Below are 11493 nucleotides of genomic sequence, written 5' to 3' on the forward strand. Positions count from 1 at the left end.
GTGACATGTCCTGTCCATCAGAGTTGTTTGGAGAGACGTGTGTTGGATATGTGGGTGACATGTCCTGTCCACCAGATTTGACTGGGGAGACGTGTGTTGGACCTGTGCGTGACATGGCCTGTCCATCACAGTTGTTTGGGGAGACGTGTGTTGGACATGTGGGAGACATGTTCTGTCCATCAGAGTTGTTTGGGGAGACGTGTGTTGGACATGTGGGTGACATGTCCTATCCATCACAGTTGTTTGGGGAGACATGTGTTGGACATGTGCGTGACATGTCCTGTCCATCAGAGTTTGGAGAGACGTGTGTTGGACATGTGGGTGAAATTGCCTGTCCGTCAGAGTTGTTTGTTGAAACGTGTGTTGGACATGTGGGTGACATATCCTGTCCACCAGAGTTGTTTGGGGAGACGTGTGTTGGACCTGTGCGTGACATGGCCTGTCCATCACAGTTGTTTGGGGAGACGTGTGTTGGACATGTGGGTGACATGGCCTGTCCATCAGAGTTGTTTGGGGAGACATGTGTTGGACATGTGCATGACATGTCCTGTCCATCAGAGTTGTTTGGGGAGACGTGTGTTGGACATGTCCGTGACATGTCCTGTCCATCAGAGTTGATTGGGGAGACGTGTGTTGGACATTTGCGTGACATGTCCTGTCCATCAGAGTTGTTTGGGGAGACGTGTGTTGGACATGTGCGTGACATGTCCTGTAAATCAGAGTTGTTTGGGGAGACGTGTGTTGGACATGTGGGTGACATATCCTGTCTATCAGAGTTTTTTGGGGAGACGTGTGTTGCACATGTGGGTGACATGTCCTATCCATCAGAGTTGTTTTGAGAGACGTGTGTTGGACATGTGGGTGGCATGTCCTGTCCATCACAGTTGTTTGGAGAGACGTGTGTTGGACAAGTGCATGATATGTCCTGTCCATCAGAGTTGTTTGGGGAGACGTGTGTTGGACATGTGCGTGACATGGCCTGTCCATCAGAGTTGTTTGGGGAGACATGTTTTGCACATGTGCGTGACATGTCCTGTCCATCACAGTTGTTTGGGGAGACGTGTGTTGGACATGTGGGTGACATGGCCTGTCCATCAGAGTTGTTTGGGGAGACGTGTGTTGGACATGTGGGTGACATGTCCTGTCCATCACAATTGTTTGGGGAGACATGTGTTGGACATGTGCGTGACATGTCCTGTCCATCAGAGTTTGGGGAGACGTGTGTTGGACATGTGGGTGAAATGGCCTGTCCATCAGAGTTGTTTGGGGAGACGTGTGTTGGACCTGTGCGTGACATGTCCTGTCCATCAGAGTTGTTTGGGGAGACGTGTGTTGGACCTGTGCGTGACATGTCCTGTCCATCAGAGTAGTTTGGGGAGACGTGTGTTGGACATGTGGGTGACGTGTCCTGTCCATCAGAGTTGTTTGGGGAGACATGTGTTTGACATGTGCGTGACATGTCCTGTCCATCAGAGTTTTTGGGGGGGACGTGTGTTGGACATGTGGGTGACATGTCCTGTCCATCAGAGTTGTTTTGGGAGACGTGTGTTGGAGACATGTCCTGTCCATCAGAGTAGTTTGGAGAGACGTGTGTTGGACATGTGGGTGACGTGTCCTGTCCATCACAGTTGTTTGGGGAGACGTGTGTTGGACATGTGCGTGACATGTCCTGTCCATCAGAGTTTGGGGAGACGTGTGTTGGACATGTGGGTGACATGTCCTGTCCATCAGAGTTTTTGGGGGGGACGTGTGTTGGACATGTGGGTGACATGTCCTGTCCATCAGAGTTGTTTGGGGAGACGTGTGTTGGAGACATGTCCTGTCCATCAGAGTTGTTTGGGGAGACGTGTGTTGGACATGTGCGTGACATGTCCTCTCCATCAGAGTAGTTTGGAGAGACGTGTGTTGGACATGTGGGTGACGTGTCCTGTCCATCACAGTTGTTTGGGGAGACGTGTGTTGGACATGTGCGTGACATGTCCCATCCATCAGAGTTGTTTGGAGAGACGTGTGTTGGACATGTGAGTGACATGTCCTGTCCATCAGAGTTGTTTGGAGAGACGTGTGTTGGATATGTGGGTGACATGTCCTGTCCACCAGATTTGTCTGGGGAGACGTGTGTTGGACCTGTGCGTGACATGGCCTGTCCATCACAGTTGTTTGGGGAGACGTGTGTTGGACATGTGCGTGACATGGCCTGTCCATCAGAGTTGTTTGGGGAGACGTGTGTTGGACATGTGGGAGACATGTTCTGTCCATCAGAGTTGTTTGGGGAGACGTGTGTTGGACATGTGGGTGACATGTCCTATCCATCACAGTTGTTTGGGGAGACATGTGTTGGACATGTGCGTGACATGTCCTGTCCATCAGAGTTTGGAGAGACGTGTGTTGGACATGTGGGTGAAATTGCCTGTCCGTCAGAGTTGTTTGTTGAAACGTGTGTTGGACATGTGGGTGACATGGCCTGTCCATCACAGTTGTTTGGGGAGACGTGTGTTGGACATGTGGGTGACATGGCCTGTCCATCAGAGTTGCTTGGGGAGACAATTGTTGGACATGTGCATGACATGTCCTGTCCATCAGAGTTTGGGGAGACGTGTGTTGGACATGTCCGTGACATGTCCTGTCCATCAGAGTTGATTGGGGAGACGTGTGTTGGACATTTGCGTGACATGTCCTGTCCATCAGAGTTGTTTGGAGAGACGTGTGTTGGACCTGTGCGTGACATGTCCTGTCCATCAGAGTAGTTTGGGGAAACGTGTGTTGGACATGTGGGTGACGTGTCCTGTCCATCAGAGTTGTTTGGGGAGACATGTGTTTGACATGTGCGTGACATGTCCTGTCCATCAGAGTTGTTTGGGGAGACGTGTGTTGGACATGTGGGTGACATGGCCTGTCCATCAGAGTTGTTTGTTGAGACGTGTGTTAGATATGTGGGTGACATGGCCTGTCCATCAGAGTTTTTGGGGGGGACGTGTGTTGGACATGTCCGTGACATGTCCTGTCCATCAGAGTTGTTTGGGGAGACGTGTCCTGTCCATCAGAGTTGTTTGGGGAGACGTGTGTTGGACATGTGCGTGACATGTCCTGTCCTTGAGAGTTGTTTGGAGAGACGTGTGTTGGACATGTGCGTGACATGTCCTATCCATCAGAGTTGTTTGGAGAGACGTGTGTTGGACATGTGGGTGACATGTCCTGTCCATCACAGTTGTTTGGAGAGACGTGTGTTGGACATGTGCGTGACATGTCCTGTCCATCACAGTTGTTTGGGGAGACGTGTGTTGGACATGTGCGTGACATGTCCTGTCCATCAGAGTTGTTTGGGGAGACATGTTTTGCACATGTGCGTGACATGTCCTGTCCATCACAGTTGTTTGGGGAGACGTGTGTTGGACATGTGGGTGACATGGCCTGTCCATCAGAGTTGTTTGGGGAGACGTGTGTCGGACATGTGGGTGACATGTCCTGTCCATCACAATTGTTTGGGGAGACATGTGTTGGACATGTGCGTGACATGTCCTGTCCATCAGAGTTTGGGGAGACGTGTGTTGGACATGTGGGTGAAATGGCCTGTCCATCAGAGTTGTTTGGGGAGACGTGTGTTGGACCTGTGCGTGACATGTCCTGTCCATCAGAGTTGTTTGGGGAGACGTGTGTTGGACCTGTGCGTGACATGTCCTGTCCATCAGAGTAGTTTGGGGAGACGTGTGTTGGACATGTGGGTGACGTGTCCTGTCCATCAGAGTTGTTTGGGGAGACATGTGTTTGACATGTGCGTGACATGTCCTGTCCATCAGAGTTTTTGGGGGGGACGTGTGTTGGATATGTGGGTGACATGTCCTGTCCATCAGAGTTGTTTTGGGAGACGTGTGTTGGAGACATGTCCTGTCCATCAGAGTTGTTTGGGGAGACGTGTGTTGGACATGTGCGTGACATGTCCTCTCCATCAGAGTAGTTTGGAGAGACGTGTGTTGGACATGTGGGTGACGTGTCCTGTCCATCACAGTTGTTTGGGGAGACGTGTGTTGGACATGTGCGTGACATGTCCTGTCCATCAGAGTTTGGGGAGACGTGTGTTGGACATGTGGGTGACATGTCCTGTCCATCAGAGTTTTTGGGGGGGACGTGTGTTGGACATGTGGGTGACATGTCCTGTCCATCAGAGTTGTTTGGGGAGACGTGTGTTGGAGACATGTCCTGTCCATCAGAGTTGTTTGGGGAGACGTGTGTTGGACATGTGCGTGACATGTCCTCTCCATCAGAGTAGTTTGGAGAGACGTGTGTTGGACATGTGGGTGACGTGTCCTGTCCATCACAGTTGTTTGGGGAGACGTGTGTTGGACATGTGCGTGACATGTCCCATCCATCAGAGTTGTTTGGAGAGACGTGTGTTGGACATGTGGGTGACATGTCCTGTCCATCAGAGTTGTTTGGGGAGACGTGTGTTGGACATGTGCGTGACATGTCCTCTCCATCACAGTTGTTTGGGGAGACGTGTGTTGGACATGTGCGTGACATGTCCCATCCATCAGAGTTGTTTGGAGAGACGTGTGTTGGACATGTGGGTGACATGTCCTGTCCATCAGAGTTGTTTGGAGAGACGTGTGTTGGATATGTGGGTGACATGTCCTGTCCACCAGATTTGTCTGGGGAGACGTGTGTTGGACCTGTGCGTGACATGGCCTGTCCATCACAGTTGTTTGGGGAGACGTGTGTTGGACATGTGCGTGACATGGCCTGTCCATCAGAGTTGTTTGGGGAGACGTGTGTTGGACATGTGGGAGACATGTTCTGTCCATCAGAGTTGTTTGGGGAGACGTGTGTTGGACATGTGGGTGACATGTCCTATCCATCACAGTTGTTTGGGGAGACATGTGTTGGACATGTGCGTGACATGTCCTGTCCATCAGAGTTTGGAGAGACGTGTGTTGGACATGTGGGTGAAATTGCCTGTCCGTCAGAGTTGTTTGTTGAAACGTGTGTTGGACATGTGGGTGACATATCCTGTCCACCAGAGTTGTTTGGGGAGACGTGTGTTGGACCTGTGCGTGACATGGCCTGTCCATCACAGTTGTTTGGGGAGACGTGTGTTGGACATGTGGGTGACATGGCCTGTCCATCAGAGTTGCTTGGGGAGACATGTGTTGGACATGTGCATGACATGTCCTGTCCATCAGAGTTTGGGGAGACGTGTGTTGGACATGTCCGTGACATGTCCTGTCCATCAGAGTTGATTGGGGAGACGTGTGTTGGACATTTGCGTGACATGTCCTGTCCATCAGAGTTGTTTGGAGAGACGTGTGTTGGACCTGTGCGTGACATGTCCTGTCCATCAGAGTAGTTTGGGGAAACGTGTGTTGGACATGTGGGTGACGTGTCCTGTCCATCAGAGTTGTTTGGGGAGACATGTGTTTGACATGTGCGTGACATGTCCTGTCCATCAGAGTTGTTTGGGGAGACGTGTGTTGGACATGTGGGTGACATGGCCTGTCCATCAGAGTTGTTTGTTGAGACGTGTGTTAGATATGTGGGTGACATGTCCTGTCCATCAGAGTTTTTGGGGGGGACGTGTGTTGGACATGTCCGTGACATGTCCTGTCCATCAGAGTTGTTTGGGGAGACGTGTGTTGGACATGTCGGTGACATGTCCTGTCCATCAGAGTTGTTTGGGGAGACGTGTGTTGGACATGTGCGTGACATGTCCTGTCCTTGAGAGTTGTTTGGAGAGACGTGTGTTGGACATGTGCGTGACATGTCCTATCCATCAGAGTTGTTTGGAGAGACGTGTGTTGGACATGTGGGTGACATGTCCTGTCCATCACAGTTGTTTGGAGAGACGTGTGTTGGACATGTGCGTGACATGTCCTGTCCATCACAGTTGTTTGGGGAGACGTGTGTTGGACATGTGCGTGACATGTCCTGTCCATCAGAGTTGTTTGGGGAGACATGTTTTGCACATGTGCGTGACATGTCCTGTCCATCACAGTTGTTTGGGGAGACGTGTGTTGGACCTGTGCGTGACATGGCCTGTCCATCACAGTTGTTTGGGGAGACGTGTGTTGGACATGTGGGTGACATGGCCTGTCCATCAGAGTTGCTTGGGGAGACATGTGTTGGACATGTGCATGACATGTCCTGTCCATCAGAGTTTGGGGAGACGTGTGTTGGACATGTCCGTGACATGTCCTGTCCATCAGAGTTGATTGGGGAGACGTGTGTTGGACATTTGCGTGACATGTCCTGTCCATCAGAGTTGTTTGGAGAGACGTGTGTTGGACCTGTGCGTGACATGTCCTGTCCATCAGAGTAGTTTGGGGAAACGTGTGTTGGACATGTGGGTGACGTGTCCTGTCCATCAGAGTTGTTTGGGGAGACATGTGTTTGACATGTGCGTGACATGTCCTGTCCATCAGAGTTGTTTGGGGAGACGTGTGTTGGACATGTGGGTGACATGGCCTGTCCATCAGAGTTGTTTGTTGAGACGTGTGTTAGATATGTGGGTGACATGGCCTGTCCATCAGAGTTTTTGGGGGGGACGTGTGTTGGACATGTCCGTGACATGTCCTGTCCATCAGAGTTGTTTGGGGAGACGTGTGTTGGACATGTCGGTGACATGTCCTGTCCATCAGAGTTGTTTGGGGAGACGTGTGTTGGACATGTGCGTGACATGTCCTGTCCTTGAGAGTTGTTTGGAGAGACGTGTGTTGGACATGTGCGTGACATGTCCTATCCATCAGAGTTGTTTGGAGAGACGTGTGTTGGACATGTGGGTGACATGTCCTGTCCATCACAGTTGTTTGGAGAGACGTGTGTTGGACATGTGCGTGACATGTCCTGTCCATCACAGTTGTTTGGGGAGACGTGTGTTGGACATGTGCGTGACATGTCCTGTCCATCAGAGTTGTTTGGGGAGACATGTTTTGCACATGTGCGTGACATGTCCTGTCCATCACAGTTGTTTGGGGAGACGTGTGTTGGACATGTGGGTGACATGGCCTGTCCATCAGAGTTGTTTGGGGAGACGTGTGTTGGACATGTGGGTGACATGTCCTGTCCATCACAATTGTTTGGGGAGACATGTGTTGGACATGTGCGTGACATGTCCTGTCCATCAGAGTTTGGGGAGACGTGTGTTGGACATGTGGGTGAAATGGCCTGTCCATCAGAGTTGTTGGGGAGACGTGTGTTGGACCTGTGCGTGACATGTCCTGTCCATCAGAGTTGTTTGGGGAGACGTGTGTTGGACCTGTGCGTGACATGTCCTGTCCATCAGAGTAGTTTGGGGAGACGTGTGTTGGACATGTGGGTGACGTGTCCTGTCCATCACAGTTGTTTGGGGAGACGTGTGTTGGACATGTGCGTGACATGTCCTGTCCATCAGAGTTTGGGGAGACGTATGTTGGACATGTGCGTGACATGTCCTGTCCATCAGAGTTGTTTTGGGAGACGTGTGTTGGAGACATGTCCTGTCCATCAGAGTTGTTTGGGGAGACGTGTGTTGGACATGTGCGTGACATGTCCTCTCCATCAGAGTAGTTTGGAGAGACGTGTGTTGGACATGTGGGTGACGTGTCCTGTCCATCACAGTGGTTGGGGGAGACGTGTGTTGGACATGTGCGTGACATGTCCTGTCCATCAGAGTTTGGGGAGACGTGTGTTGGACATGTGGGTGACATGTCCTGTCCATCAGAGTTTTTGGGGGGGACGTGTGTTGGACATGTGGGTGACATGTCCTGTCCATCAGAGTTGTTTGGGGAGACGTGTGTTGGAGACATGTCCTGTCCATCAGAGTTGTTTGGGGAGACGTGTGTTGGACATGTGCGTGACATGTCCTCTCCATCAGAGTAGTTTGGAGAGACGTGTGTTGGACATGTGGGTGACGTGTCCTGTCCATCACAGTTGTTTGGGGAGACGTGTGTTGGACATGTGCGTGACATGTCCCATCCATCAGAGTTGTTTGGAGAGACGTGTGTTGGACATGTGGGTGACATGTCCTGTCCATCAGAGTTGTTTGGGGAGACGTGTGTTGGACATGTGCGTGACATGTCCTCTCCATCACAGTTGTTTGGGGAGACGTGTGTTGGACATGTGCGTGACATGTCCCATCCATCAGAGTTGTTTGGAGAGACGTGTGTTGGACATGTGGGTGACATGTCCTGTCCATCAGAGTTGTTTGGAGAGACGTGTGTTGGATATGTGGGTGACATGTCCTGTCCACCAGATTTGTCTGGGGAGACGTGTGTTGGACCTGTGCGTGACATGGCCTGTCCATCACAGTTGTTTGGGGAGACGTGTGTTGGACATGTGCGTGACATGGCCTGTCCATCAGAGTTGTTTGGGGAGACGTGTGTTGGACATGTGGGAGACATGTTCTGTCCATCAGAGTTGTTTGGGGAGACGTGTGTTGGACATGTGGGTGACATGTCCTATCCATCACAGTTGTTTGGGGAGACATGTGTTGGACATGTGCGTGACATGTCCTGTCCATCAGAGTTTGGAGAGACGTGTGTTGGACATGTGGGTGAAATTGCCTGTCCGTCAGAGTTGTTTGTTGAAACGTGTGTTGGACATGTGGGTGACATATCCTGTCCACCAGAGTTGTTTGGGGAGACGTGTGTTGGACCTGTGCGTGACATGGCCTGTCCATCACAGTTGTTTGGGGAGACGTGTGTTGGACATGTGGGTGACATGGCCTGTCCATCAGAGTTGCTTGGGGAGACATGTGTTGGACATGTGCATGACATGTCCTGTCCATCAGAGTTTGGGGAGACGTGTGTTGGACATGTCCGTGACATGTCCTGTCCATCAGAGTTGATTGGGGAGACGTGTGTTGGACATTTGCGTGACATGTCCTGTCCATCAGAGTTGTTTGGAGAGACGTGTGTTGGACCTGTGCGTGACATGTCCTGTCCATCAGAGTAGTTTGGGGAAACGTGTGTTGGACATGTGGGTGACGTGTCCTGTCCATCAGAGTTGTTTGGGGTGACATGTGTTTGACATGTGCGTGACATGTCCTGTCCATCAGAGTTGTTTGGGGAGACGTGTGTTGGACATGTGGGTGACATGGCCTGTCCATCAGAGTTGTTTGTTGAGACGTGTGTTAGATATGTGGGTGACATGGCCTGTCCATCAGAGTTTTTGGGGGGGACGTGTGTTGGACATGTCCGTGACATGTCCTGTCCATCAGAGTTGTTTGGGGAGACGTGTGTTGGACATGTCGGTGACATGTCCTGTCCATCAGAGTTGTTTGGGGAGACGTGTGTTGGACATGTGCGTGACATGTCCTGTCCTTGAGAGTTGTTTGGAGAGACGTGTGTTGGACATGTGCGTGACATGTCCTATCCATCAGAGTTGTTTGGAGAGACGTGTGTTGGACATGTGGGTGACATGTCCTGTCCATCACAGTTGTTTGGAGAGACGTGTGTTGGACATGTGCGTGACATGTCCTGTCCATCACAGTTGTTTGGAGAGACGTGTGTTGGACATGTGCATGACATGTCCTGTCCATCAGAGTTATTTGGGGAGACGTGTGTTGGACATGTGCGTGACATGTCCTGTCCATCAGAGTTGTTTGGGGAGACGTGTGTTGGACATGTGGGTGACATGTCCTGTCCATTAGAGTTGTTTGGGGAGACGTGTGTTGGACATGTGCGTGACATGTCCTGTCCATCAGAGTTGTTTGTCGAGATGTGTGTTTGACATGTGCGTGACATGTCCTGTCCATCACAGTTGTTTGGAGAGACGTGTGTTGGACATGTGCGTGACATGTCCTGTCCACCAGAGTTGTTTGGGGAGATGTGTGTTGGACCTGTGCGTGACATGGCCTGTCCATTACAGTTGTTTGGGGAGACGTGTGTTGGACATGTGGGTGACGTGTCCTGTCCATCACAGTTGTTTGGGGAGACGTGTGTTGGACATGTGCGTGACATGTCCTGTCCATCAGAGTTTGGGGAGACGTATGTTGGACATGTGCGTGACATGTCCTGTCCATCAGAGTTGTTTTGGGAGACGTGTGTTGGAGACATGTCCTGTCCATCAGAGTTGTTTGGGGAGACGTGTGTTGGACATGTGCGTGACATGTCCTCTCCATCAGAGTAGTTTGGAGAGACGTGTGTTGGACATGTGGGTGACGTGTCCTGTCCATCACAGTGGTTGGGGGAGACGTGTGTTGGACATGTGCGTGACATGTCCTGTCCATCAGAGTTTGGGGAGACGTGTGTTGGACATGTGGGTGACATGTCCTGTCCATCAGAGTTTTTGGGGGGGACGTGTGTTGGACATGTGGGTGACATGTCCTGTCCATCAGAGTTGTTTGGGGAGACGTGTGTTGGAGACATGTCCTGTCCATCAGAGTTGTTTGGGGAGACGTGTGTTGGACATGTGCGTGACATGTCCTCTCCATCAGAGTAGTTTGGAGAGACGTGTGTTGGACATGTGGGTGACGTGTCCTGTCCATCACAGTTGTTTGGGGAGACGTGTGTTGGACATGTGCGTGACATGTCCCATCCATCAGAGTTGTTTGGAGAGACGTGTGTTGGACATGTGGGTGACATGTCCTGTCCATCAGAGTTGTTTGGGGAGACGTGTGTTGGACATGTGCGTGACATGTCCTCTCCATCACAGTTGTTTGGGGAGACGTGTGTTGGACATGTGCGTGACATGTCCCATCCATCAGAGTTGTTTGGAGAGACGTGTGTTGGACATGTGGGTGACATGTCCTGTCCATCAGAGTTGTTTGGAGAGACGTGTGTTGGATATGTGGGTGACATGTCCTGTCCACCAGATTTGTCTGGGGAGACGTGTGTTGGACCTGTGCGTGACATGGCCTGTCCATCACAGTTGTTTGGGGAGACGTGTGTTGGACATGTGCGTGACATGGCCTGTCCATCAGAGTTGTTTGGGGAGACGTGTGTTGGACATGTGGGAGACATGTTCTGTCCATCAGAGTTGTTTGGGGAGACGTGTGTTGGACATGTGGGTGACATGTCCTATCCATCACAGTTGTTTGGGGAGACATGTGTTGGACATGTGCGTGACATGTCCTGTCCATCAGAGTTTGGAGAGACGTGTGTTGGACATGTGGGTGAAATTGCCTGTCCGTCAGAGTTGTTTGTTGAAACGTGTGTTGGACATGTGGGTGACATATCCTGTCCACCAGAGTTGTTTGGGGAGACGTGTGTTGGACCTGTGCGTGACATGGCCTGTCCATCACAGTTGTTTGGGGAGACGTGTGTTGGACATGTGGGTGACATGGCCTGTCCATCAGAGTTGCTTGGGGAGACATGTGTTGGACATGTGCATGACATGTCCTGTCCATCAGAGTTTGGGGAGACGTGTGTTGGACATGTCCGTGACATGTCCTGTCCATCAGAGTTGATTGGGGAGACGTGTGTTGGACATTTGCGTGACATGTCCTGTCCATCAGAGTTGTTTGGAGAGACGTGTGTTGGACCTGTGCGTGACATGTCCTGTCCATCAGAGTAGTTTGGGGAA

Source organism: Lampris incognitus, chromosome 2 (genome assembly GCF_029633865.1).
Source record: "Lampris incognitus isolate fLamInc1 chromosome 2, fLamInc1.hap2, whole genome shotgun sequence".
Lineage (NCBI taxonomy): Eukaryota > Metazoa > Chordata > Actinopteri > Lampriformes > Lampridae > Lampris > Lampris incognitus.